This window comes from Canis aureus, chromosome 25 (genome assembly GCF_053574225.1).
Source record: "Canis aureus isolate CA01 chromosome 25, VMU_Caureus_v.1.0, whole genome shotgun sequence".
Taxonomy (NCBI): Eukaryota; Metazoa; Chordata; class Mammalia; order Carnivora; family Canidae; genus Canis; species Canis aureus.
In genome coordinates this window covers 18484503-18511337 of record NC_135635.1, presented here as the reverse complement: position 1 = coordinate 18511337, position 26835 = coordinate 18484503, and the positions used below count along the sequence as shown (strand labels likewise).

The following is a 26835-nucleotide window of genomic DNA, read 5'->3' as shown; positions in this document are numbered from 1 at the left end:
TGTATGGATAACAAGTAAGTAATTAATAAAACCCATTTGTATGAGGGAAATAGTCAACAGCACATTGCTTCAGTAAAGACTATAATGATTCTGGATTACATATAGTCCAGCCTTCAGAGAGGAAAAAACTTTCTGAGAAAGGTTAACAGGAACTACATCTTAATTTCCTTTGGGAAATTCCCTATGCATTTGGCTATGACACTATCCTGTGTGTACACACACAGACACACAGACACACAGACACCCTTTCTATTTGTTTCTGTTGTGATAGAGTTTATTTTATCTAAAAGAAGTTGGAAGGTGTTTACTTGGACCATGTCATTAACATTTCCAACTTGCTGAGTGGTTCCCATGTTTCTCAGAGGTCTTCACCCTGTAAAGGCTGATGGATGGGCTGACCGAGCCTTCTAGACTTCAGTTGGTGTAATGTGAGCTCAGTGCCTGGAAACAATAAAACAGCAATTTTCTGAGAGATTTGCCTGCAAAAGAGCCGGGAACATAAAAGCCTTTTCCGTTTCCCACCCTAAGCCTCTTCTTTTCTCTCAGTCCCAGGAGGGGTTTGGGAGACTGTATCCTGTCAGGTTAATTGAGGGTGACATTAAATGTAGTCTCAGCAGCAGCCGCTCTAATGGCTCGAAGGGAAAGACCCCTGGAGTAGGAATCAGAAGAGCCAGGCTCCAGTCTGGCCAGAGTAGAGGCTTCAAGTCATGAACAACAGAAGCAAAGGCCGCAGGGGTGAGAAAATGTCAGATCTTTTCTCTCGAAAGCTGGATGATACCATCCAGTCATGATTTGACAAGCAATGGTTCTGGCTCTGGTAGTGCCTTTGAACTAGGAGAAGGCTTGTCCTCAGGTAAGTCCATCAGAACTGGGCCAGAATGTCTAACTTCATGCTGGGTAATGACCACAAGAGAGCCGTGCCTTGAAACTGGGTATCTTCATGTTACGAGCCAAGAAGGGATATGCACGCTCAACCATGTGTCCTAAAGATAGATTCAGAATAAGGAGATCTAGACTAGAGTGATGTGAAGGGCTACCAGTGGGATTTTGGTTGCCCAAGGCAGTTTCATAACAGTAAGCAATAAACTTTAACTCTGGAGAAGTCTAGATTCAGGATACCCCATCTAGTACCATAGCCCAATGGTTACTTTCTGATTTAAAATGCATGGAATTGGGGATCCTTGGGTGGCTCAGTGGTCTGGCACCTGCCTTTGGCTCAGGGCGTGATCCTGGAGTCTCGGGATCGAGTCCCACATCGGGCTCCCTGCGTGGAGCCTGCTTCTTCCTCTGCCTGTGTCTCTGCCTCTCTCTCTCTCTGGGTCTCTCATGAATAAATAAAATCTTAAAAAAATAAAATTCATGGAATTGTGATAATTCTGCCCATATTTGCCACTTCTTCTTTAGTAATCTAATAATTGTGTAATAGCAACAATTGTATAATAGTTTATTTTCAGGTTCACCCAGTAATCTGTAGCTATTCCAAATAATAAATAACTATAAACTTAAAGTCTCTGGATATCCTAAAAAATAATGTTGGAAAAGTCTCACTTCATGAACTTTTTGGCTCTCATGAGGAAACTGCCTATATTTTCAGGGTTTAAAATTCTAATAGAAGTTAACTTACATAGAAAAAAGTTGTCCAGGGACCCCTGGGTGGCTCAGCGGTTGGGCGTCTGCCTTTGGCTCAGGGTATGCGCCTGGGTCTGGGGATCAAGTCCCACATCGGACTCCCTGCAGGGAGTTTGCTTCTCTCTCTGCCTATGTCTCTGCCTCTCTCATGAATAAATAAATAAATCTTTAAAAGAAAAGAAAAAAAGAAAAAGGTAGCCCAGGGTGCCTGAGCTCCTTTTACCTTGGGGCAAGGCCAGAAGCCTGTGTTAAACTCACACTCAAGATGGCAAAGGCAAGAGGGGCTGGGAGGAATATGCTAAATGCTGAGGAGAGTTGGATTCTTCTGAGATGAAGGAAACAGATAATTGAAACCAGGCCTTTCAAACTCATAGGTTTCCACTGGTGGACACTTCTATTCCCCCCACGCAGTGCCTCAGCAGGGGGCAGCACAATGAAGGGATGGGGAGCACAGGGATACCCTGAAAATGAACACAAATCATTATAGCCTTGAAAGCCTCAGCAGGTCCAGCGGCCAAGCCATGAGGCGACAAAAGCAGCAGATGCCATGGGCAACAGGACTGTAAATAGAACACACACCCACCTCAGAATGGAGGTATGAGCCAGAGATGAAGACAACATTTCTAATCCAAACTGGAACACTCTCCCATCTTCCATACTGATGCTGGACTGACATCACTGGCCTTGGTCTAGATACTGGTCCCAAAGCAGCTAAGTGTTGGTCACTGTCAACTACTCCTTGCACAGAGCAATAACAGGAAGACCATCTGGAGCCATCTTTTCCAGCCACAGCTAGAAGTCAGAGGACAGACTGACCACCAGGCAGAAGCAGGCTGGACTTCTAAGGCCCTGCCTTGGTCACAGGAGCCATGGGAAGCATGTGAACAGTGACCAGCCATTGTGGGATTTTTCCAGAAGGACACTCTGATTCTTCTGGTTCAGTCTCCTATCTCCTGTCTAGCCTTCCTCCTGGCATTACTTCCAGGCCTCTGCTGGCAGTGGTACTTTTGGGACTGATTGTGATGGTGATTTTCTGTTTAATGGATGAGTGAGCATTTCCATAAAATGCATCTCATATTACTAACATCACTAATTTCTTCGCTTTCTTGCATCCAATCAGTCATTCCACTTCATCTGTGGATTTCATTAATGGGCCATTGACTCCCTCTTCCAGATCATTAGTGAAGATGTCAGATTCTGACTGGACCTAATACCAGTTCCCATGGCTCAAAGCTGGCTTCCCTGAGAGCTCCCACGGGAGGCATTCATCACTGCTGTACGTGTGCTTTCTTTATCCCAAACCAATTTTAACCTATTTTGCAAGAAACACTTGTTAAGATGTTGTAAAAATTAATGTTTCTCCAAGGAAGTCCCAATTTTCATAGGACCAGAACAGATGGCCGCATGACATGGTACAAAATACACATTCCTGAAACCCTGGCTCCCACTGACCAGATAGAACAGGCTCGTTTATCCATTCATTCCTGTCTCTGGAAGAACAAAGGGATTACACTATTCTGTGATAATCCTCTGTGCTTTTCATGCCTTTCCAGCATCACACTTTTCTGTTGATTTGCCTTTTCTATTTGACAGAAGCTTTTGATTTCAGTCCATCTTCCTGGTTCTGTTAGGGTGCTTTATGGAAACCAGCACGTAACTGGATTGGCAGTGGAACATACGTAGACAGCGAAGACTGCAGTTGAGAGAAGATGATGTTCGTCATGGCTGGAAGAGCAGGTATTGTTCCTGGGGTTTCTTAACCTTTCTTTACCTTATCCCAGTGTAAATCAGGTTCTTGTGATGAGAACTGAATCAGAGAAAATGATCTAGTAGATCAGATCAATTTCTTTTTCTTTTTAATCCCTAGATGCCTTGCTATACAGAGTATTCAAGTTTCAACCCCAATTTTTTCTTCTTTGCCTTGTAATTTCCTTCTGAAATTCAGGAAAAGAGGAGTGCTTTTCTTCCCTCTATTAGAATACTTTGAGGGGGGGCACCTGGGTGACTCAGTGGTTGAGTGTCTGCCTTTGGCTCAGGTCATGATCCTGGGGTCCTGGGATGGAGTCCCACATTGGCTCCCCGCAGGGAGCCTGCTTCTCCCTCTACCTATGTCTCTTCCTCTCGCTCTGTATCTCTCATGAATAAATGAATAAAATCTTTAAAAGAAATAAAAAAATAAAAATATAGCTCTACCATCACTATGACTTGTGAACAATGCTTATGGAGGCACACTGAAAAGAAAACTATAAAATGAAATGGGAAGAAACTATCTTTCTGCTTGGAGTCCAAACTGAAAATGGATCTTCCATTAGCCAAGTGTTGTGGCATTTCCTGAGCAAACTATTAAACATTTTCCAGGCAACATGATCTCTGATATCACTGTCTAATCACTTCACACCAAAAAGCATGTGGGTTATATCATGTAACTCAAAAACTATTCTGGAAACTAAGGTACCACTGGATCTTTGGATGCATTTCCAAGATATATTTGATTTTGTACTATAATATATAGAATAGTATAGCTTAGCATAGCATTGCAGAACAAATATATAGCATAATAGTTAGAGTATTGACTTTGGAAACTCCATTGGTTCAAATCCCGGCCCTGCCACATATTAGCTATGTGATCTTGGGACTATATTTAATCTCTTTGAGCCTTAGTTTCACTCTATGAAAATGTGATAATAAACCTACCAATTGTGAGGATTAAGTGAGTGTATTAGGATTCGCCAAAGAAAAGGGATATATATTGGCTCATGTGATTGTGGAGGCTTGGGCAGTCCAAAATGTGATAGAGCAGGCTGGCAGGCTGGACACTCAGGGAACAGTTACAGTTTGAATCTACAGGTGGTCTCCAGTAGAATTCCTTCCGTCACAGGAGAGGCCAATCACTGACTTACTAAGGCCTCCAACTGATTGGATGAGGCCCACCCACATTATGGAGGATAATCTGTGTTACTCAAAGTCTACAGATTCTTTTTTACACATTTTATTTATTTATTCATGAGAGACACAGAGAGGCAGAGACACAGGCAAAGGGAGAAGCAGGCTCTATGCAAGGATCCCGATGTGGGACTCGATCCCAGGACCCCAGGATCACACCCTGAGCCGAAGGCAGACCCTTAACTGCTGAGCCACCCATGCATCCCAAAGTCTACAGATTTAAATATTAGTTTTATCCCCAAAAACACCTTCACAAAAAAATCCAGAAGAACAAATATCTGGGCACTGTGGCCCAGCCAAGTTGACATGTTAAAGTGAACCATCACAGTGAGGTAAGATTTCTACAGAGAAAGGAGCAGATAGTGCAGACAACATTTGATAAAAACATGTCATTATTTTATGTATCCCAGTGGCTTGGGGGATGAGGATAAAGTTGCTGATTTTAAGAGGAGTTCTTTGCTGGAAGTTTCTGATAAAGATTGGCTGGTATATGGCTAAGGAGAGGTGGAGTGATTGCCAGTTTACTGCTTAAGACTAGAAGTATTTGTGACCCTGCAAACTAGCTGTTCTTTTTCACAAAGAAAAGAGAAGGCTAGAAGGATGTGGAACTACAAACTCTCGCACCACTAATGTAAAACAAAAGATTTTTAGGATGATTCATCAATGATAAACAGCTGTACTCTCTTAACTCCAGGGAACTACAAGGTCAATACTGTAGTAAGAAATAAGTGTATACACTTAATTTTGTATTTTTCTCTTCCAAACCATATACGAAGTGAAGAATCAGATGTTCTAGAAGATATCCCCTCAAAATAGTGCAGGTTGAGAATAGAGTACGAGAATAGAAATGTAAATGCACCAATTAATACTCTGGGGAACAAACTTTTAAGACATAAGGTTTTCTATAAATAAATTCAATACAAATTTCATTCTGACTTGGTGATTGATAATGATCTTGCCTGGATCTGATATGTTTCAGAGGTAGAAGAGCTCAGCAAAGATATTTCCATCCTACACATATCTCCACCCCCTGGAAAATAAAACCATCTATTAAAGTACAGACAGTGGATGTCAAGGAGACTACAGGTTTATAAATGCAAGAATAATTTTTAAATGGTTTAAATGAGCTTTAATGGAAAGGGCATTGAAATGGAGACAGAATCGACAACTGGTGGATGTTTCCTTCTAGAAATGTTTTCCTCTTTCTATTGGGAAATGTCCTAAGCCAAGTTACTTCTCTTGTAACATTAAGAAAATAATATGACCTGTCCTACTTTCCAGAGGAGTTGTGATTGTCACATACTGCAAGGTATGTGAAAGCACTTCGAAAATGAAATGATGTAAGTGGAGTTACTATTTTTAGTATTAAAAAGAAGAGAGGAGAGACAGAGTAGAAAATGGGAAAGGTAACAGCTTTAGAATCAGCCGTCTGGAGGCTGAATACTAACTGTGCCTCTCTCTCCTTGTGTGACTGTGAGAAATTCTCTACTTCTTGGAAAATATCAGGCTTTATAAATGGAAGTTTCCAGGTGTGTGGCCACTTGGAGTATAGAGGGGAATGCGCATGCATGAATACATAAGAAGCAAGGACAGGTAAAAGCTCTGCCATTAACAGTGCATTAGAACTGGATGCAAGCATACTATTTCACACAGGAAATGCTAAAAAAGAAAGTTTCCGTTTTGCAGGGCTAAGAATAATATACTTTTGTAAAATGATTTTACAGTGGGCCAGGGAGAGTGGGGAAAGAACAAAGGAGCAGAGCTGGATGGGTGTAAGTGAACAGGAAAGAGGTTTCAGGCAGCCAGCTGGAACCCTCTTGACTGAGCTTCCAGCAATTCCATAAGAGACAGATCCCAGGGCAGTGAAACCTTGTCAGTCAGTAGCATGGCAGGCTTTCTTCAATCTCAAATTAGGAAAGTAAAACAAAACAAGTAAAGTACTGACTCTTGGGACTTACTCTAGGATGGAAGAGAAGGCATGCTTGAGCCTGAACTCAAAGTATACTTCTTGGGTGCCTATTAGTAAGCTATTGCCTCTTGATTCCAAATCCATCTTTCTATAGTCAGCCTTGTGATGGTGGGCCTGGGACTCTGTAAACCGCATCTCTGTTTTGCCAATTGATTCTTCCATATCAGGCTATTTGTGCCAATAGGGGGCACCAGAAAAAAAAAAAAAAAAAAAAGGAAGGTTGAGGAAAAAGAAAGGATTGCTCCCTTCTCTTTGCTGCCTGTCGGCTTCGAGGTCCTGGAAGTATCACCTAGCAACACTTTTTCACTATAATAGCAGCAGTTTCTTCTTGTAATTTCTTTAACACTTGCAGATCCACATCCATTGTATTTCCTTGCAGATACCTATGTCAGGCAGTCAGCACCCACCCTCCTCACATGTCTGGGTCCCAGTACCCTTCTCTGGGCCCAGAGACACCAGAGCACAGTGTCGTGTACACTCCGCCAAAGGTTGCTCACTCTCACCATGTCCCCTCAACATCTGGCTTGGTCACTGCATTCTGACAAAAAAAGGAGAAATATAAGAGAATAGTGATCACGAAAGAAGATGTAAATTCTCTCTCTTTGCGTAGAAATCCTAACAATCAGGGATCTCTGGATGGCTCAGTGGTTTAGTGCCTGCCTTTGGCTCAGGGCGTGATCCTGGAGACCTGGGATCGAGCCCCACATTGGGCTCCCTGCATGGAGCCTGCTTCTCCTTCTGCCTGTGTCTCTGCCTCTCTCTCTCTCTCTCTTCCTCTCTCTCTCTCTCTCTCTCTCTCTCTCGGTCTCTCATGAATAAATAAATAAAATCTTAAAAAAAAAAGAAATCCTAACAATCTATAAAATAACTACTAGAACTAATGAACTCGTCAAAGTCACAGGATCAATGACTATACTCAAATCAGTTGAGTTTTTATATACTACAGCACACAACATGAATATTAAATTTTAAAACTTCCATACATAATAGCATCAAAAGCCACAAACCCCTGAGAGGTTATGATTCTGTCATACAAGATTTAGTATAAACTTTTGATCAAGTAACAATAAATGGTGTGGTCTCTCCCATAGCTAGAACGCATGGATTGTCTAGCTATCAGCAACAGGAAGTGGGAATGGCTCCCTCATTATTATACCAAATAACCCACTTGCAGAGTTTTTGCATCCATCTCTACAACTTTAAGTTCTGCTGCTTGGAGGTCTTGGTTTCTAAGAAAGAAGTCCTTACAGCAATGGCCCCATGGAACTGGAGTTTGAGACTGCTAACACTGCTATCAGATCATTTTGAGTCACTCACATCATTAAATCACCAGGCAAAGAAGGAGGTAGCTGATCTGGATTATCAAGAAGAAATTGGATTGGTGCCTACAAATGTGAAAAGGGAGGATCATTTCTGAAACCTAGGGAATTCTCTCTGATTGCTTTTTTTTTTTAAGATGTTATTTATTTATGGGAGACATAGAGAGAGAGAGAGAGAGGCAGAGACACAGGCAGAGGGAGAGGCAGACTCCACACAGGGAGCCCGATGTGGGACTTGATCTGGGTCTCCAGGATCACACCATGGGCCGATGAGGGCAGGTGCTAAACCGCTGAGCCACCCAGGCGTCCCTCTGATTCCTCTTAATATTATCATTCCCAATAGTAAAAGTAAACTGAAAACTACTATTAGTATAAAGGAAAAAGCCACTGAAGACTTTTAGGTAATGACCTCTGACCAGTGGAGATCCTGGCTGATGGAAATGGAAGCATGGAGTGTGAAATGGAAGAAGGAAGTTATTAATACCTATCAGCCACAGCCTGGTGATGAGTTCCAGGAATGAAACGGTGGCTTGACATAGTTTCTTGTTTGCTGTTGTATGTGTTTCCATGTATATATTAACTATTATATTCTTTTCTTTCTTTTCCATATTTCTTAACATGTTTTATTGAAGGTTAAATCTATGATTTAATATTTAGGGAACAGAGTAGATAGGATTGGGATTGAAAGTGAGAAATAATTAACATACTTCAGAGATAACTTGAAATTATTTACAGTATGGGTTTTCCCACCCTGCCGTATGGCTGACTTTAGCTCAGGTCATGATCCTAGGGTGTGGGATCGAGCTCCAAGTTGGGTTCTGCGCTCACTGAGGAGTTGGCTTCTCCATCCCCCTTACTTGTGCTTTCGCTCTCTCTCTAATAAATTTTTTTTAAAAAAGAACCCATTAAATATCTATTTATATTTATTTTACCTTATCTTTAAAATTTCTATTTTATAAGCATATATTATTAGAAAAATACATATATAATTAATAAACACATAAACACAGACATCAGGGGTGTGTGCTTAAAAAAAAAAAAAAAAAAAAACATGACCAAAAGAAGTTTAGAGACCATAAGGCTAGAGCATAGTGGTTTGGAGATCAGGAATATAGCTTTGCTACCTCTGTGTGGGCTATTTAGCTCTGCAAATAGGCCGCTATATTTCAAAGTTACAGGCTATGCTTACCCATCCATTCTGTGCCATCCTACCCATGTAGTAGGTCAGAAATTGAAGGTGCCTTAATAGAATACATCTTTCCTGCTTAACAGTGAGTCCACATCATTGGTGTCAGATCCAAAGGTCAGTGCTTACACATCCTGAACAAATGGGTCTACTGTGGTCACCTGACTTAGCCAGCAACCTCTCAGAGACCTAGTTTGTTGATAGTTAACTCTTACTTTGCATTCTATTTCGCAGAAGTATCTACAAATGACACTTTGTAGATTTTAAAAAATATTTTATTTATTTATTCACGAGAGACAGAGAGAGAGAGAGAGAGACACAGGCAGAGGGAGAAGCAGGCTCCATGTGGGGAGCCTGATGTGGGACTCGATCCCGGGTCTCGAAGGTGGCGCTAAACCACTGAGCCACCCGGGCTGCCCACAAATGACACTTTGAAGCTCCATTACTACAGTCATGACATGTTCACAAAAGTCCTGAAGAATTACACAGTCATATTCTCCCTCCCTACAATCAAACCAGAAGACTGTAAATTATGCTCAGTTTTGGGTATTAGAGCAGGGTAGCACTCTATTACCAAAAATATTTCATTAACTTGAGTACTTCCACTGGCCAAGCCTGACAAACAATCTCTACTGCCTTTCTTTTGTTCTATTATCCATCCAATTCCTCCATCCATGTTCTCACTGACTGCACCTGTATTTACTGAACACCTATTGAGTGAACAATCAAAACTTACAGATGAAGAAAATGTCAAAGTCCTCACTCTCCTTATGCATAAAGTCAGGAGTTGAACTCAAGTGACCTTAAAATTCTCTAGCAGAGTTAGAGACCTGCACCAAATGTTCATCATGGGCGTTCTAAGTTGCCTTCTGATTGATCAAGTTAGCTAAACTCCTTCACCAGAAGAGTGAAGACCTGTTTCCTTCCTGCCCAAGTATCCTTATAAATTGTTACTGGATCCAGATCCTGAAATATTCTAATGATCATTACCTGGAATCTCACAGGCCACCAGGACAAGAAGCTGCTTTGTCTCCAAGGCTGCCCACCAGCAGCCTGGCACAGCACGTCTGAGGATGAAGGACCCTCTCTTTCTTTCTTTTTTTAAAAGATGTATTTACTTATTTGAGAGAGGGACAGCAAGAGGGAGGGAGAGAGCAGAAGGAGGGGCAGAGGCAGAGGGAGAGAGAGAGAATCTCAAGCAGACTCCATGCTGAGCACAGAGCCTGACTCAAGGCTCAATCTCATGACCCTAAGATCAGACCTGAGCCAAAAGCAAAAGTCAGATGCTTTAACTGACTGTGTCACCCAGGACCCCTGAAGGACCCCCTTTATTTTTATAGACAAAATGTTTCTCTCTTAAAAATAACTGATATTTTTGACAGATTGCAAACTGTAGAGGCTCTGCTCAGTAGGAAACAGACCTTGTTTGGGGAGAAAGTACTTCATTTCTGGATTATTTAGATAAGAGAGACCAGAGCTTTTTAGGGAAACCAAAAAAAAAAAAAAAGGTCAGGTGACCCCGAATGTTAGAAGAGTTTTCCTTGTTGATAAGAAGAGGCACACTCATCTGAATGACTGCCAGCACACAAACACATCCACACAGTTATATGCCTTAACATTTATCTTACTAACTAGACAGCAATCTCACATCCAAGAAGCCACTCAGAAGTGGGACTCTTCCCAAGTCTTTTAAATAAATCTCACTTGCAAACACTCCTTCTGTTTCACATTTCTGAAATAAAGTTATTTGAATGCTACTATGTATTTGTCGCATGTCCATTGTTTTAATTGTGCTAAGTCTCCTAGTCCACCCGTGTCAGTATTTTTCCCGGTCTCCAAGCCAGCTCTAAAACCTCTTCAATCTAGTCATCTAATATTCACACTGATACTGGTGACGAATCAATGAAATGTACTCACGGATCAACCGTATTTCCTTCAGTCTTTACCCACTGAAACAATGCACTTGAAGTTCTTTTGTGTGTGAATATCAGTAGAAAGGATTTGGAGTTGGACACTTGGGTGGCTCAGTGACTGAGTGTCTGCCTTAGGCTCAGGTCATGATCCCAGGGTCCATGGATCGAGTCCCCCATCGGGCTCCCTGCAAGGAGCCTGCTTCTACCTCTGCCTGTGTCTCTGCCTTTCTCTGTGTCTCAAATAAATAAATAAATAAATAAATAAATAAATCTTAAAAAAAAAAAGGATTTGGAGTTTATTCACTTGCACCAAGAACTAGGGAAGAGACATTGAGGAGAAAAGGCCATAGATTATATTGCAAAGCCATTTCAACTGCTGCACTTAGACCTGAGTAGCTTTCACAGAGGAGGAAGAGGAGTAGTAGTAGTAGTAATAGTAGTAGTAGTTGTTGTTGTTTTAAGAGGAGGGTTGTTTTCTTTTATGTTTGAAAAGAAAACCTGGGTAGAATAAGATTTTAATAGTTATTTATGCTGTATGGCTAAAATGGGTTATGTCATAGTGAGACCCCTCACCACCTCTAAACCTGCAGTGTGAGAATGACGTTCTTTTAAACAGGATGGAAAATAAACAGTTATGTGAGCATTGCCATCTGGATAGGCTCTTGGTGATAACTTTCAAACTCCTCTTAGCATCCTCTAAAAGAGACTTTAAATGCATTCACATGGTTCTGAGTAAGTGCTGTGGGAGTTTAAAGGATTTCAGCAGTTCTTCCTCTCTCAGTCAGCAAGAATTTTCTGCTAAAGATCTCCAATTACTTCAGTACTTTGCAAACACTGTGAATGAAAGCACATCAGCGCTACCCACAAGCAAGCTGCTTTCAGAAAGCTCTCTCAGCTAGCACGGGGCTATTTGCTTACTATGAGCATAGTCTTCAAGGATCCTGGTGGCCGACGGTCTTGATGTCCTCCTGGAAAAGGAGAGGAAAACTGGAACTGAGTGGCCCTGGTTTCAGTCATGGACCCAAAGAGTTCAAAGACTGGCTATGGAGATGTCACCTGAATGGAAAGCAGCCAATTGGCTTATAGGGAGCTTTACTGATTCTCTAAAAGCTACTATAAACCCAGTGCAGTCCATAAAACAAACTGTGGATATCCAGTGCAGGATGTCCTGATTTAAACACCAAAGATTTTCTGAAAAGTTTCCTTTCATATACAGTTAGTAAGACAGTTTATTGGAACAACTATTCTGATAAAAATGTAACCAAAATTTAATTGTTCATATCATTCGACTAAATCATATCTTTTCTGGGAATTTATGCTAAGAGTACAATCTTACAAGTATACAGGGACATATAGAAGTACTTATTATAGTATTGTTATTGGAAACAATCTGAAGGCTCATACTGAGTACTGTACTGAATAAATCGTAGTACATGTTTATAAGGGACTATCTAACCATTAAAAATGGTTTTGGTCCTCATATGGAACAAGATGTTCACAATACATTTTTAGGTGGTAAAGGTATACATTTAGATATATAGTATGAGTCAGAATATACGTATTTTTGGGTGAGTGGAAAAATAAATAAGCTTTTCTTGGCTTCCCCACTCTTGGTACCAAATTCTGCATGAGTCACAATTCAACAAGAGAAGTAGAATCAGTAGGATATATCTATATGTCTATATCTACATCTATATTTTTATCTGTCTATCTATCTATCTATCTATCTATCTATCTATCTACCTATAAATAAAGGCATTTGTTAGAGGAGTTGGTTCATACAATTCCAGGGGATGGTTAACCAGTATCTTTAATCTGTATGTCTGTATCTGGTCCTGGAGCTTGAAGTTCACAGGACAAAGGGTCAGTCACAGTAGGCTAAAATTTCATGAGGATTAAATGAAATGTGTCTATTCTTGTCTCTGTCCTTAGGGATGAGGGTATCCCTCAAAAAAAAAAAAAAAAAAAACCGAGGTAGCAGTCAGAGGAAGGTAGGTCATCTGCAGGCTCAGCTGCTGTCTGATGGCAATCAAATGAGTCCGCAAATCAGCAACAATGTGTGTCAACTACAAAATGTCTGCTGCCTCCCTTCTGCCTGCCAAAAATCTTGCAAGAATCTCCTCTGCGACCTACCCTATCAAGAAATACGCAAGAAGAACTCTTGGAGGATGTAGTTCAGACTGGCCAAGTTGACACATTGCAAAGCCATCGCAAAGGCCAAGTTGGAACACAGTTCAGAGGGAGAACCCAAGGACTGCCCATTCACTGAACCATGGGTGAACATGTTCACCCAGCCCTGGGTAGGCAAGAATTGCTCACATAACTTAAATGGTTTTCTTTCTTCCTATGACAAGATTTAGCATCCAGAAATTAAAAAGATAAGACTTCACTGGGCTTTTTTTTGTCCTTTCCTTTCCTTTCCTTTTTTTTAAAGAAAGGCAGACTGCCATATGCAGTGTCTCATTTGGATGTGTTTAGACTTGACTACCCTACTTTCTCCTACAAATGGACCCTAAGAGCTTGTTTGGAGGTTCTAGCAGGGGAGTGCAGCTACTTGTATACCCTTGACTGAAGAATGTCCTTCTCTATCGGGAACGGTCATCCACTTCCACCAAGCATGCAGCTTTGAGAGGGATACACATGGAGCTGGAGTGGTGAGGGAGGAAGAGGACACACACCCACCTAGTCAGCCAGATCAGCCAAATCAACCCTGGCAATCAATGCAAGGACAGATGTCACAACCAGATCACCTTCATATCCAAGACTTCACTGTTTTTTTGAGAATGACTTAATACAAATTACAACAAAAGAGTATGTGCTTGTCCCAAATGTTTCACAGATTTTTATTCATTCAATTCTCACATCAAATTTATACATATATTTAGATTTTATTTATTTGTTTGAGAGAGAGAGAGAATGAGTAGAGGAGGGGGAGAGAGAGACGAAGACTCCCTGTGGATCAGGGAGCCCAACACAGACCCTCGGATCATGACCTGAGCTGAAGGAAGATGCTTAACCAATTGAACCACCCAGGGGTCCCTCAAATCTATATTAAAGATGAAACTGAAACACAAAGGGGTTAAGCAACTGGCTGGCAAGCACACAGATGATACAGGGAAAAGTCAAGATTTCAACCAGAACAGTCTGGTTCCAATCCTATGTGTTTAATCATTATGCTGTACTTGTTTCTCTTCAATAGCTATGTTCCTACAAATTGTTGTCTGCTGTGAAAACACTTAAACATTGCAAAATGCTTAAGAATCTAATTAAGTATACTGTATTCTGTTTACTAAAGAGAAACAGTTAATAGATTCTCCAGAACTAAAGATAGAGAAACAGTTAATAGATTTCTCCAGAATAGATTTCTCTTTAACTTGTGTTAAAGTACAATTTTCGAAATGGCCAAATCAGATTCTTACACAAACACAAAAGGAACATCTCTTAACTATTTTATTTAATTCATAGATTAGGGCAGCCCGGGTGGCTCAGGGGTTTGGCGCCACCTTCAGCCCAGGGCGTGATCCTGGAGACCTGGGATTGAGTCCCTGGGATGGAGCCTGCTTCTCCCTCTGCCTGTGTCTCTGCCTCTCTTTCTCTGTGTCTCTCATGAATAAATAAATAAATAAAATCTTTTTAAAAAAAATTCATAGATTAATGTGGGAACCAGTAAGATATTAAATCTGATTCAAATGAGAAGCTGACTTACAGATATTTTTATTCTCTAGTAGACGAAAATTCACTTACCTCACTACAGGAATCCTTTGCTTTGCTATAGACAAGAGGTATTTGCATTGCCATCAGTTTTCTACGTGCGAAAAACTCTATCACTACTGACTTGTGAATAGCCTTGTCAAAGATAATCAAAGGTGCATACCCATAGAGTCAGATAATCCCTGGAGAGTCTGCTAGACAGCCCCACATTCACCTAATGGACACTTTAGTAATGTCTCCTGCCTGTTTCCAGGACTTGAACAACTTTTTCTGACAATTGAAATAAAACTTCTTTACTGAATTAAGTTGAGCCATCATAAAATATTCCAGTTACTTCAAATTGTATTCTAACTGACACATTTTCTGAGGATCCTTTCTCTTCTATGATTCTAAGAAAATGGATATTTCCTGATGACATAAGAATAAGATGACAGTAATTTTATTTTCCTGTTTTAGTTGGTTTTATAATTTTGGGGTAATAGAGGAATTTTTTAACAAAACAATTTTTATCAGGGGAAATTGCTAAAAACAGATGAAGAGGGTAGCCCGGGTGGCTCAGCGGTTTAGTGCTGCCTTCAGCCCAGGGCCTGATCCTGGAGACCCGGGATCGAGTCCCACATCAGGCTCCCTGCATGGAGCCGGCTTCTCCCTCTGCCTGTGTCTCTGTCTCTGTCTCTCTCTCTCTGTGTTTCTCACGAATAAATAAATAAAATCTTTAAAAAATAATAAAAAAATAAAAACAGATGAAGAAAGAAATACAAGAGAACTTAAGTTAAAAACAGAGAAAATAAGAATAAATAAAATAGAAGAGGTATTAAGAATAAACATATGGATAATTTTTAAAAAATCATACAGGTATTCTAAGCAAACACTCTGATTATATTTATTTCCTCACCAAGAGTCTCAAAACCAGTGACCCAATGTTGCTGAGTCCTAAGTAACTAATCCAGTGAGGCTCCCCTGGTTTGGGGTCAGTAAATGTTGGGGGGAAGTAAATGTTCTAAGATTCCAACTGGGATGCTTAAGAAGAATGCTTAGTTTGCATGATTACAAAAAGGCAAAGTCCATCCCCCCTTCCCTTTCAGCAACCCTCAGTTTGTTTCCTACTGGGTGTTGTGTGCAACTGATAAATTATTGAATACTACATCTGAAACTAACGATGTGTTATATATTAGCTAATTTTTTTTTTTTAAAAAAAGGCAAACAAGAACACAATGTGCAAGATTAAGAAAAAAATAAGTTACAGAAGGAAGAATCCTTCCACTTAGCCCTGTGATAGAAGGAGACACTGAATAGTTAAACATAATAGAAGGTGGCCTCTCCACGTGTGCTGTGGGACTTGTACATCTGTATTTTGTGATGAAACTAGTTTCAAGAAGGCTGTGTGAACTAAGGAGACAATGAGCCCAGGAAGGGGGAAGAGCCCCTTTGAAAGTACCCTCAATAATACTCTAATCATATCACTGTAGCCCTAGAATCACCCAAATAGTTCAACACTGAGAGTGTTAGATCATTATTTTAAAAAGATTGAGCTCCTGGTAAGATGGCCATTAGATAAAGGATTACTCCTTTAGGGTGCTTTAATCTCTCTCTCATTATATGGTGAGCAGGAATTCAAATGGGTTAGCCCATAAATTCATTTAATCTTATTTGTCACATAAAGTATCAGAATTAACTTCCAGATTATCATTGTGGCAGCAGAGGTGTTCATGCAAGGCTTTCTGCTCAGCACTGGGCCAATCACCAGAAGAGGGACCACACCCTCAGGTTGCTTAAATTTTAGTTTAACAACACAACAGGCATATACAGAAAAAGACCCATAACTCAGTGTTCTAGTTTGAGATCTAGCACTGAGTAACTGTTTGAGCCTGAACAAGTCACCTCCCTAGCTTGGGGTCTTATCAGTCAATCCTAAATAAAAAGATAAGACAAGAAGATTCCTGAGCTCTCTTCTAGCTTCCAACTTACAGTTGACTCTTGAACAACACAGGCTTGAACTGCATGGGTCCACTTACACATGAAATTTTTTGCAGTCAACACAGTACTATAAATGTATTTTCTCTTCCTTATGTATTTCTTAATATTTTCTTTACTCTAGCTTACTTTCTTGTTAATCAATTTTATGTAACTGGTAAGGATTCTAGTCAACATTAGCTTATTAGTAGTTAAGTCTGAATCAAAGCTATACTTGTTTTTTCAACTGTGTGTGTGTGGGGGGGATCAGCATCGCAACCCCATGTTGTTCATGGATCGACTATATTTAATTCATTTTTGTGAATATGAATTCATATAGAGTAAATATAGCTGAAAGCATAAAAAAGGTGTTCGGTGGTGTCTGGGTGGCTCAGTAGGTTAAGCATTCAACTCTTGATTTTGCCTCAGGTCATGATCTCAGGGTTGTGAGATTAAGTTCTGTTTTGGGCTCCACACTGGGCATGGAGCCTGCTTAAGATTCTCTCTCTCTCTCTCTCTCCCTCTGCCCACCCCCTTGCTCTTCCTCTCTCTCTAAAAAAAATGAAGAAAGAAAGCAAAAAAACAAAGTGTTCAGAGCTGTATATTAGTCTGGAAAGAGTTAGATGTAGAATGAGTAGTAGCAGTAGTGCAGTGACTAACTTTGTGCCCACAATGGGCCCAAGCACTGAGTTTACCACTTTAAAGCATATCTCATGTAAGCCTTAAAACCATTCTATGAAGCCGATCATGAAGCTCACTTTACATATAAAGAAACTGAGGCATGGAAGGTTAAAGCCCTCTTCACAGATTACATAGTTTGAGTGGTGGGTCATATGCCTAGTAGCAATTTTTTAAAGCTGGACTTGGAGATAAAGGTTTTAGGAGGTAATTACTGAACACCTGTGAAGTCACAGTCTAGAGGAAGAGGGGATACACACTCCCTAAACAGGCTGTAAAGCAAATTATTTCACCGGTGTCGACTGCCAAGACCCTACTTGGAGACATCAGCATCTCCTGCTGGGGCTCCTGCACTAAACTCCCAATAGGCAACCTCAGAGGGTCTCTTGTCACATCTACCTCAAGGCAATTTCCACGCTGTAGCCAGAATGTGCTTTCTGTAAGATGATGTTGTCAATCCGTCAAGAAATATTTGCTAAATGACTCCATGAAAGGTACAGTAAAGTCCATCCATGCCAGAGAGCTTATGGTAAAAAGAAGTGGAGTGGAGGACAGAGAGAGAAGCAGAAGCTGAGCCAGGAAGTGGCATGACTGAGAAAAAGTATTTCCAGAAGTTCTGTGTAGAACACATTAGCAAAGACAGAGAACAGAGGGGTGGTGGCTGCCTTCCAGGGTGGGGATGATGAGAATGGCCAGGGTGGGACCTTGCAGCTTGACAGAGGGGCCCATGCCAGGAAATATTCTTGGGAAACAATCCAGAGATTTAGGGGAGGGCTAAGTGAAACAAAAAGAGAAGTAGAAAGATGAGCCACGATTTCATGAGCTGTAGGGACAGCACTGACGGAAGACAAAGCAAACAGGTCTTGTATTATTTCTTTAACATTATTTCTTAACACTTCAAAGGAAATCCATTTGTGACAAGCCCCAACTTTCTCAAGCTCCTCTACATTTATGTTTCTAACGTAACCAAAACATTTATCTAGAGATCCTTTGTAACAAACAAAAGAAACTTTAAAGATAAAATTTCTAGAGCTCATTGATGATGGAAATCTTTCCAGAATGTATTTATCACATGTTTAATTATTTGAGTAGATTTGAGTAGCTTCAGGTTATAGCCATCATTTTACATTTATATTATACATACATGGTATAAATGGTGTAAATCTCATGGTATAAATCTTTGCCTTTCTTTAATCCTTATGATATAACATTTAACTGTGCCAATAGGAATGATCCCTTCACCCTAACTTTAACTGCTGAAATATATAAGAATTTTTGGAAAAGCACTTTTAATATTATAAAGTATGTTCTTTTAATCCCAATTTACTGGGCCCAGAAAGGAAGTGTACAATGTTTTGTTCAGTACTGCTATCTATTTTAGGTCAGGAGACAGCTCAGAAAAACAAATATCACTTGAATCTCACATCTGACTAGGCAAATCTACACTTTCCAATATGGATTATTTTTGGTCCAGTGAGTTTTGTTTCAATTCTTTTTCTGCTATGTCTAGTTTCACAATGTGATTAATGACTGAACTTTCCTTGTCTTTCCCACAGTCGCCTTGAGAATTTGCAGCATTAGATTTATTCATTTATTATAAGGGCAAATCAGAGACATGATCTTTGATGTAAATGTTGCTGTTCAAAATGTGCAGATATTCATCATTAACTATGTTTTAATCATTTTTTATGATAATGCACAGAACAGCTTCATATGCCACACACACTTTTTACCCATATTTTTGAGGCAAAAAAAAAATAGTGCTTGTAAAAAGTATCAGATTCACATTATAAATTAAACCCTCTCTCTAGATTAAGGCCTCCAGAATGGCTGAATATGATCCTCTTTCTGATATGTAGTTTCAGTTCTCAGAAGAACCACTATAAAAGTAAGAGTAATTCTCACAGAAAGAAAAAACAATTAACTAGAACTTTTGATCTTAAAAAGTCATTTATGCAGTGAATATCAACAGCAATTTTTTTTTTTTTTTTAATTCTGTCTGAGAAACCACCAGACATTTCTCCTCTGAATTCTACTGTGATCCACTGGAGTTTTCTCTGAGTCTTAAAGCACAGTTGCTTGTGGAAAGTCCTGACTACAGAGTTAGTGTCTTCATAAAGTCATTCTGGCTATTTAAAACTACAGACCTGTGCAATGAGACTACACCATCATCCTACAGTGAAAAATCCATTTCTTTCTGGCTTTTGGGACACCTGAAAATGGCAGCTTAACGTGGATTCTTTACATGAGCCAACAGGCTTCAGGAAAATGTCAGGAGCTGGCCTACATTCTAATCTTGATGCAGGAACTTGTTAGCTAAGCTGGCCTTACTCTTTCCCTCCAGTTCTATGATCCAAATACTCAGACCCTTTCTCATTTATTTTAATCAGTTAAGTCCTCTTTCACTTCCAAACTTGCAGCATGTTTTTCAACATATTTTCCTAGAATACACTTTCTGTCCCCTTTTAGCTAAACTGACAACATTTGCCCTTCAAGTCTCCATTTATTCTTTTATTTTTTTAAAAATTATTTATTTATTCATACGAGACAGAAAGAGAGACAGAGACATAGGCAGAGAGAGAAGCGGGCTCCCTGAGGGGAGCCCGATGCCAGACTCAATCCCAGGACCTCAGGATTACAACCTGAGCCCAAAGCAGATGCTCACTGAGCCACCCAGGTGTCCCCAAATCTCCATTTAAAGGTCACTTCAGCAAGGCCTTCTCTGCCCACCAGATTAGATTCCCTCTGATATATATTCCCATAACTTCCTGTCCTACATTGAAAGCATCGTATCATACTGTAAATTAGTACTTTAAAAATGGAATATCATCCTTCCCCTGGAGATTATAAGCTCCATAAGAGTAGGGACCGCTTAATCTTCCAGCTTAGTACAGGGCCTGGATGGGAGTGGATGAATGAAAGGCTATCTGTGTAATCCAAACCCTGTTAGTCATCATTGACACTGCGTGGGCGCTTCAAAAAATTAAAAGAGATAAGGTACATAAAGTATATAACACTAAAAATGAGGAGCGTATTAAACAGAAGCTGTCTTAACCAGCGTAGTTTATGCACTTGGGGCCATAATGTGAAGGATAAGCAAGCTGAAGAGGCTGTTGGAGCCCAACAGAGACCACTTCTGAGTGCCCTGGCTCAGTGTCTTCTCCAGGAAATGCCAAGCTCAACTGCCATGGCAACCGATGAAAGCAAATGCTGCTGCCCCATTGGTTTAGGAATATTTCTTAATGTTGTTTTCAGTGCAGAATACCTTTAGCTAAAATGTAGTAAGAAACACAACCTAAGCCTAGGGTTGTAGAATTATCAATATTGTAGTAATGCATTTTCTTATCATGTCCCCCCACTAAAGGGATGTGGCTAAAAGGTGGGGATTGTATATTTCTTGTTTTGACAGAACACCTGGCCCAGATCTTTTTACCTCTTTGTTAAATAAAATTATTAAAGTAATTTTGGCTTTCTAAAAGAAACCTTCAGATTTTACCTAGAATTCAGGGTGATATTTGTAGAAGTGAACTGACTGCCTCCATTCAAATGCTTTGCCATGTTCTAGAATTCAAAATTAATTTCCTAGAATTTCAAAATTAAGTTTGTTATTTCCATCAACTGAAACCAGACTGGCTCCCTTCCCTATCATCTAAGAAATTCCAGTGGTATCACTATTATTACCATTATTATTATTATTATTAACCTTGCAGTTATTTTAAATTTTCCCTTTGTTGAAACAGAGCTTCCATCTCCGATCTGTCACAAAATCAGTAACTTCTATTTATTGCTTCAGGATATCATTGCTAACTTTCCAGATAAATATGTTCATGACTAATTTCCTCACATTGCAACTGTTAATCTTCCTAAATTAATTTTCGTGTCCCTCACTTGCTCAAGAACTTATACGACTGCCTACTCACTGACACATTAGGAACAGACTGTTTTTTTGGGTTTAAATAGTCTGTCTCTAATAATTTACTTACCTTCTTTATCCATTATTTCCTCACTGTTCCAGTAAGATCCATTTGAACCCTGATCACTTTCCTCTACCCCTCACATAAACACATAAGCCAGGTTAATTTCTGAAATGCCTTCTTCACTTTTCCTCACTTAATCAAATTTTAAATCATTCTTGGAGGCCTAATTAAAGTCCTGTCTCTTCCATGATCTTTCTAAATCCCACACTATTCTTCCTTTCTCGAACTTGCATTGTAGGAACAGCCATTGCCACAGAATGAGCAATGATATATTCTCTGGTTTTTCCATATTCTTCCTTTCACAGACACAAATGCACATGTACATGTGTCACTGGGCTGGGCACTAGATGAATGCAGATGAATAAGACCAACAAAGACAAAGACTCTGCTCTTGAGATAGACTGACATGGACAGATGCTGTATTAGCTGCCTGGAATAGCATCCTCTACATGCACAGCCCTTCTGGGAAATGCTTCTTTATCCACTGAACAAATCAAAGGGAGGGGTTTTTGTCTTATGGAACTACTCTCATATAGCCAGTGCTGATTCTGTTTGGGATATGTATCAGATCCCACTTGAGACCGTGACAGTAAAGAAGCTTACTGTCACTTAACTGGTTAACTGGAACTGGCTGCAAACCTTACACAAGTTTGATTAAATGGAGTCCTTCTTGGATGTTCTGAGTCACCACAGGGAGTAAGTTTCAGGCCATTCTGATGGTGATGCTGTGTGATGTAAAGCCATATGCCAAGAACCATAAGCAGCCATGTCTCCTGATGATAGAGAATTTAGGCTGATTGAAGGCTAGATTTTCATGGGTGTGTGCTCAGGACCAGTTGCGATTCCTGGTACACTGTATTCAATAAATGTTGACTAGATGGTGCCTGATATTTTTACTTAATGTCCATAAAATGGACAGAATATTAGATCAGGCATTGTGAGAAAGAAACAAAAAATGGAATGAAGGTTACAGACACTAACAAGTTTGATAATCATGCAGTGATATTTTCTCCATTTTCCTTTCTAATTTTAATTAATTTACTTCTTTTAGAGAGGGAGGGCATGGAGAGGTAGTGGAAAAGGGAGAGAATCCCAAGTAGACTCTACACCCAGTGCGGAGCCTGATTTGGGGTTTATCCCAAGACCCTAATCAGGTGATTACCTGAGCTGAAACCAAGATTCAGAAGATTAACTGCCAGAGGGCCTCCCCCCCCCCGCCCCCGCCCCCGCCCCCAGATGCTCCACTCTTTTCCATTTTCTGATGAGGAAACAGAGACTCAAACAGTTAAGTAACTTGCCCAAGTTTAACACAGGAGGTAAGGGGCAGAGCGTGGAGCACGGACTCACAGTTCTCTCTGGTCCTAAGTCTATGCTTTCTCCACTACGCCATGGTTCCTGTCTTCTCAAAGCTTACAAATTTGTTGGGAAGATGAAACATACAAACATTAATTAACTTGAGAGTTGGGTATGCCCTCTGGATGTTTACTGATCAAACAGATGCCATTTAAGTTTAGGGTAAAGCTGGATTGGAAAGTGAGCACGTCTCAGGACCTACCACAATAGCAGACTGTAACTTGATCAGATTTGGGGTTAGATGATTGGTTTTGGCAGTGCTAATTAATAAGGTCTGCCAAAAATATAATTGTAAACAGAAACAATGTCTGACGGTAATACAAAAAGAAAGTAATGTAATATATCCCAGCATTCAATCAGAGTTTGGCTGTTTCTAGGATGGCCAGAAAAGTGATAATGAAGAGGTGTTCATTATAGCTGAGGTTTCTGACAGAACTGTCACCACATTTCTCTCTGGAACACATTATACTGGTTTTTGTCTTATGCGGCCTATTCTTATTTCATCCCCAACCTTTGCAGATAGCATGTGTGTATGTCTAATTTTGTCTCATTTACAAATTCAGTTCAATTTACATTCAAATTTCAGGCTTTCCCTTTCTGCCATGACTTAAGCCACAACATGTGGGAAATAAGGGTGAGTAGTGGCTTGAAGAGAATCAGCGTCAGAGGAAAAACAATTGCTTTAATACTAACATCAGAGGAAAAGGAAAGAATGTGCTCAGGGGATTTTATTCCCCAGGCTTCCTCAAGGAAAATACAGGTTGGGGTTAGGGGTGGATAAAAAAGTTGCTGGTCCACTTCTTGGTGTGGTATTTGCATCAATCAAGGTTCTTTGGTTGTGAGCAACAGAACCAGCTCTGACTATCAAGCAAGAAGGAAATATATTGGTAGGACCATTAGAGTAGCTCTTGGGGTGATCAGAAGGGGAGAGCGGAAGCATCTTCCTTTTGAAGAGGCAGGAGTCAGGACACCAGGAGTCTAACAGAGCAATGACTGAGCACCAGTCTTTTTTCCCCTGTCTTTGCAACATGACATTCAAGACTCAAAGTCCCAGGGAAAAATCAAACTGTCTATAGGAATCACTCTTCTACCCTTGTCTAGGTCAGGGCAGGGCACTTTTATTTAAAAGACTATTAGCATTATCAAAAGAAAAGATTAGATCCTACACAACAGGAAAGTGATAAATACTCACTACACCCCCTCTCAACCCAGCTCTCCCTATGGCCCAGCTCAGAGCTGCTGTTCCCAGAGACCAGAGCTGATGTTGAACCTACATTTAGTAGCTCTTGCTTTGCTTTTCCTGCTGTGCATAGATCTGAGGAGCCTTAAGTACCCTGTGTATCTCTCACAATCCCATGACTGTCTTGGTTCTGTGGAATAAGGGTAAGAAGCTCTGAAATTTTTCTGTCACCTGCAAGCAATGAAATCTCATTCCATCAGTTATAGGTTGTCAGTAAAAAACGTAATTTCTAGTTTTCTATCCTTTTCTCCTACTATAGGAGACCTGCATGTGATGGTCAATACAGCGGTGTACCAAAGGTAGATGCATTCAATCCAATTAAAATGACAGCTTTCAGTTGGGCAGAGTTTGTGCCCTGATGTACTGAAAACAGAGATTAGAACTACAGATATCAGAGACACTCTATCAAACATAGTCGTGTTTACCTAGTGCTCAAGTGATGTGATCTCTCTGCAACGTTTGGTATTGTTGGCAATTTTGTCTTTGAAGCTGTTTTCTCTTTTGATCTTTATCTATCCTCTACCTCCCTGATTGGGTCTCCTCTGTCTTGTTCACTTATTCATGCACTTAGCACGTTCTAAACACAAGAGAAGAATCACTTCTCATTGTAGTTTGAATACAGTTCTCAGTAGAAAGAGTGAGTATCCCATTAGGAAGGCAAAATAATATCGTGGGGCTTTGGAGTTGGCGAATGCTCAGAAGTCTTGGCAAGCATCTTATGGTTTACCATTGGATTCTAGGTCCGGTCCTTCCCCAGAAGAAATATCAAGAGAAAGGCTCTAATGGCCTGGAAAGCAGAGACAGGAGAAGACTGAGGTTCTAGGTAAATTCCTGGAATGAGAAATAAAAGTAGGTGCATGGAGGACTCTGGGTCTCGGACATGAAGTGCAAGACCAGAATGAGTGAGCCTGACTTACCATATAGCCCCAGAATGTGAGCCAGAGGTAGTAATTTAGCTGCCTTCTGCCTCAGAACCCTCAGGTGAAAGACAGGTCATCAGAAGAGAGGGGAAGGAGGGATTTGGATGAAAATGACAGAATTTTATACACTACGAAGCTGACACGAAGCTGCAAAGCACAGAGACTGATAATAAGGCTCAAGCATCTGAGTGTGGGCAATTTTGGTCCAAACTGTCAATTATCCAATTACGTGATGTAGTGTGACTTCCTAACAGCTGTGTGACAAAGACCCTGGGGATTTAATTCATGGTAAGTTCAATATAAATCATTATTATGTTTTGACTTTCCCAAAATGTTAATTTGACCATAGATTGTATAATGAAAGTAGAGTATCTTAAAAAAAAAAAAAAAGGAAAGTCGAGTATCTATCTGAAAGATCAGATGTAATAAATCTGCTCTTCCCTACACTGGTCGCATCTCGAGTGTCACATTCAATTTTGATTCAGAGGAACACAAAAAACAAAGCAACAACAACAACAAAACAACAGCAAATCCTGAGACATTCAAAGAGGGTAAACAAAGGGAATAAGTGGTCTTAAAACAACATTGTATGAGAAACAGTTGAAATTGGGGGCTTTTAATCAAGGTCAAAGAAGATACAAAGGTAATAATAGCTGCCTTCAACTATTTGTGGGGTTGTCATATGGTAGAAAATTAAATCTCTTCTGTGTTGCCTAATCTATAGGTAAGAAATGTATCACATTTTCAGGGAGGTAGACTTCAGTTCAATATCAGAAAGAATTTTCAAAGAAGCATAAATATCCAAACATGAGATGAGTTGTTCAGGAGGACAGCAATTTATGTCATTGGCACTGTTCAACATAAATACTTGAGCATCGTGTGGATATATTAGAACTCTTTTGGTTGTGACAGAAAACCAATTCAGGCTAGCTCAAGCAAAAAAAGAAAATATATAAACATATTAATTATTTTAGCAATCATTTCTTGAGCTCCCATCATGTACCAGGCATTATTCTAAATACTGGGGATCCAGCAGTTAACAAAATATTTAAGAAATCAAATATTTTTGTTTTCATGGAGTATACGTTGGGTGGGGTGAGGGGACAGACAAAGATATAGGCTGATACACATACACACATGTTGTACAATTTGTGCAAAGCCCAACAGAGCCCAGAGGAGAGGGCAACTAGGGATGAAAGCCGATCTGAACTCTATAGCCAAGCCTTGAATCTCAGTGGGATGCAATGTTACTCTGGAGGAAAGGTCAGTGTTTTGTAATTTGTAGCAAGGCGCCAAATGTGCTGACAGACCAATGTATAATTTGTAGCAAGGCACCAAATGTGTGTTTTAAGACAAAGTAATAAAATGTGGACCCTAAGAGTGCTGTGAAGAAAGCTAATGTGTGAGGCCACATGGATGGCATCTGAGCAAAGACCCGAAGGATATGAAATCAGAAAGGTAAGCAGCTGGGAGAGGCAGCCTGACTGAGGGTCCTGTGGACCACGCAAAAACTCTTTGACTCTGAGGAAAGCAGGAAGACAATGGAGGAGTGATGTGATCTGAGTGACACTTCGAGAATGTTGTCCTGGCTGCTGGGCTAAGAACAGAGTGAAGAGATCCGTGGCAGAAGCAGGAAGCCCAGGCAGTAGGCCACCAGAAGGACCCAGGGAGATGACAGTGGGTTGGAGCGGTGAGTAGCAACTCAGTGTTGACAAGGGCTTGGATTCTGGATATATTTTGAAAATAAACTAACAGGATGTGTGGATGGATTAAACGTGGAACCTATTTAATTAGAAAAGCTACGAATAAGACCAACATCAGGCATAGCTCAGTCCAGGTGCTTGAAACTGTAAAGTCAGGGCTCTATCTCTCCATGTGTCAGTTGGCTCATTATACACAGCAGGTATAGTTCTCACATAAAGCCCTATGTTCATATGCCACCAGCCTAAAGAGAATGACTTCTCTCCATAATTCTGCCAGAGAATCGTATGTTTGTGTTCTGCGTTTATCCCTGGGTCAACAACCATGGCCAACTTTAGGTTAT

General features: G+C 40.3%; 2 long non-coding RNA genes across 2 annotated transcripts; one reads left to right on the top strand and one right to left on the bottom strand.

Moving 5' to 3' along the window:
- Positions 1 to 233: 233 nt before the first annotated feature.
- On the bottom strand, positions 234 to 2457 carry LOC144297621 (uncharacterized). The gene is made up of 3 exons (XR_013364580.1): positions 1888 to 2457; positions 1625 to 1795; positions 234 to 441 (listed from the first exon to the last, which is right to left on the bottom strand). It is a non-coding gene; the product is annotated as an uncharacterized LOC144297621 (long non-coding RNA).
- On the top strand, positions 2074 to 25073 carry LOC144297622 (uncharacterized). Its single transcript, XR_013364581.1, has 3 exons — positions 2074 to 2905; positions 3261 to 3366; positions 24612 to 25073. It is a non-coding gene; the product is annotated as an uncharacterized LOC144297622 (long non-coding RNA).
- The last annotated feature ends 1762 nt before the right edge of the window (positions 25074 to 26835 follow it).